Consider the following 3,219-nt stretch of genomic DNA (forward strand, 5'->3'; position numbering starts at 1 on the left):
GGTCTGAATACTTTCCGAATGCACTGTAAGTAATAAATCGTTTGTCACAATAGCTCTGGACTGAACAGCCAACACAGGAGAACGCAAATAAGATATAATGTTCTTTTACTTTCATCAAGAGGTAATTCCTTTTCCACATTGTATTTCATGTGCATGGATCTCTGAAACTGTATTGACAAAGTGGCTCAATTTCAAACTGCCATCTGAAGCATTTCACAACCATGACATGTTGTCACTTTGGTTCCAGATATTTCCTGCTAACTAGCCTTGCAGTTATCTTCCTCATTTTAGCTTCCTCTTTGTGATGTTAAGGCTTATTAATGATCAGGCGTGTTGTCAGATGCACAGTATCATCAGTGTCTTTGTCGCCGTTTGGTCAAAGGAGAGAACTCGACTAAGGAATCATTGGGGCATACACTAAACATCCACCATTTCAACTAGAGGTCAAATCATTCAGGTATAACATTATATTGTTTCATGGTTTAATTTATAATTCATTAAATTGACATAACAAATCTGTACAACTTTGCAATATATTATACAGTATAATGTATTGCTTTTTCTGAATGTAATGGGTCTTTGGTCATTGTTTCTATTTGATTTGTGGTTTTATGAAGATATCAACAGAACTGTTATCTACCCTAAACAAACAGTTGAAAATGGGCTGGTCCAGGATAGTCCACTGGTTTCACTAAAGTACAGTTAAGTACACCAAAACAAAAAAGTACATCAAGACAAAAAAGAGCCTGGAGTTAAATGTTTGGACAGCGAATACATTAATGTTTAAAAATTACACAAATGTGTCTTCTTTTCATACTACAGGCTCATCGTCAGCAACTGTGAGAGCAGGCCCCCCACTTAGTGTATTTGACAAGCTGAGTTGGACACTCAGTATGACAGGGTGTCAGTTTGTCAAATACCCCAAGTGAGGGGTCACTTGTCTGCTGAGCATCTCCCATCAATTGACTTCAAAGAAGATCACTTCATTGACCTCCAAGTGACTTTCACTGTTAAGACTTTCTCAGAGGCAACACATTTTGATTATGTGAAAGAAATTGTCTTTATCTACTACGAGCGATAGTGTACATTTGATCACGCACTGTCACTAATTTCTCATGCATTTGGTGTAAGTTTGTATGATGGAACTTGGTACACTGTGTAACAAATGTGTGTGTTTGTCTCTGTATTAAATATTGCATAAGTAGTGGGTTATATAAAATTGAGGTCCCTAGTATATTTATAGACGATGTGTATAGATGAATAGGAATGAATAGAAATTGAATAATGATTGCATTTCTATAGATAACTTTTCAACAGGTTTCTAAGCACTTTATGCAGGCCTGCATTATGTGTAAGGGTGACTGACCCACTACTACCAATGTAAAGTAATCACTGTGTGATGCACAGGAACGGTGAGTGGTGGCTCTATAATGCTCAGCACATATCAGTTATCACAGAGGAAATTAAAGGAGAGTTTGTGCTAATATGAAGCAGAGTCTAAACATTGCTTTTAATTAATTAAGGGAGATATAGAGCAGATATATCACTTATTTATCTTGCACTCTGTGCTTTTACAAGGCCTATTATTATGTTCAATAACCTGCCTTTGGATACTTCTATAAAATACCACCCTTTATCTGTCAGTCCCACATGCTTTCCTGTGCTCACAAAGCCACATGAGCTTGAGTAAGAGCGGATGTCTGTGCTATCTTGTGATTAGATAGCAGTGTGTGACTCACATACTTCATAGCAATGGCGGTCAATAAATATGGAGCCATCACCCATCAGTGTCATGTGTCATCAGTAACACTGAATATCATTGTAATTTACCGACATGGTACCAAAACCACCCAGCATGACTATACTGTATGTATTTCCATACAGTAACTTTGTATTTCCAATTGTGATTTCCTCTGAGATGAGACTAATTCAACCCAGATGGCTGGCCTCCATGGGAGTCTTCCATCAGTCAGGTAAAGATATACTAAAAGTAAAGTAAAAGTCTAAAAGAGAGAGAAAACGTTCAGAATTTCCATACTATGGCCACGACTTGTGCAATGGAAACAATGGAACAGTGAAAACCCTGCTCATCTGTCACCCCAGACAGGCTCAACCAAATTTGAATGTTTTATAAATATTATTTCAAATCACACACTTCATAAACAACAGGTGTAGACTAACAGTGTAATGCTTACTTACGGGCCATTCCCAACAATGCAGAGAGAAAGAAATTAGAGAAATAATATAAAAAAATAACATGTAATAATAAAAGTAATAATAAATACACAATGAGTAACGATAACTTGACTATATACATGGGGTACCAGTACCGAGTCGATGTGCAAGGGTACAAGGTAATTGAGTTAGAGACAGTGCCTTTGGAAAATATTCAGACGCCTTGACTTTTTCCACATTTTGTTAGGTTACAGACTTATTCTAAAATTGATTAAATTGTTTTTTTCCCCTCATCAATCTACACACAATACCCCACAAAGACAAAACAAAAGCAGGTTTTTAGAAATGTTTGCTAATTTATAAAATTAAATAAAATGAAATATTCTATTTACATAAGCATTCAGACCCTTTACTCAGTACTTTGTTGAAGCACCTTTGGCAGCGATTACAGCCTCGAGTCGTCTTGGGTTTGATGCTACAAGCTTGGCACATCTGTATTTGGGGAGTTTCTCCCATTCTTCTCTGCAGATCTGCTCAAGCTCTGTCAGGTTGGATGGGGAGCGTCGCTGCACAGCTATTTTCAGGTCTCTCCAGAGATGTTCTATCGGGTTCAATCTATCTATCTGTCTGGGCTCTGGCTGTGCCACTCAAGGACATTCAGAGACTTGTCCCGAAGCCACTCTTGCGTTGTCTTGGCTGTGTGCTTAGGGTCATTGTCCTGTTGGAAGGTGAACCTTCGCCCCCAGTCTGAGGTCCTGAGCACTCTGGAGCTGGTTTTCATCAAGGATCTCTCTGTACTTTGCTCCATTAATCTTTCCCTCGATCATGACTAGTCTCCCGGTCCCTGCCGCTGAAAAACATCCCCACAGCATGAGGCTGCCACCACCATGCTTCACCGTAAGGATGGTGCCAGGTTTCCTCCAGACGTGGCGCTTGGCATTCAGGCCAAAGAGTTCAATCTTGGTTTCATCAGACCAGAGAATCTCATTTCTCATGGTCTGATTAGGTGCCTTTTGGCAAACTCCAAGCGGGCTGTCATGTGCC

The 3,219-nt window shown here is 39.2% G+C and overlaps 1 long non-coding RNA gene across 2 annotated transcripts; it reads left to right on the top strand.

The window, feature by feature from the left end:
* Positions 1-310: 310 nt before the first annotated feature.
* Positions 311-1,782, top strand: LOC121574364. Of its 2 annotated transcripts, XR_006002177.2 has the most exons (3): positions 319-457; positions 618-701; positions 823-1,782. It is a non-coding gene; the product is annotated as an uncharacterized LOC121574364 (long non-coding RNA). The 2 variants fall into 2 exon arrangements; XR_006002176.1 differs by having other exon boundaries at positions 311-457; positions 618-1,782.
* Positions 1,783-3,219: the final 1,437 nt, after the last annotated feature.

Source organism: Coregonus clupeaformis, chromosome 9 (assembly GCF_020615455.1).
Source record: "Coregonus clupeaformis isolate EN_2021a chromosome 9, ASM2061545v1, whole genome shotgun sequence".
Taxonomy (NCBI): Eukaryota; Metazoa; Chordata; class Actinopteri; order Salmoniformes; family Salmonidae; genus Coregonus; species Coregonus clupeaformis.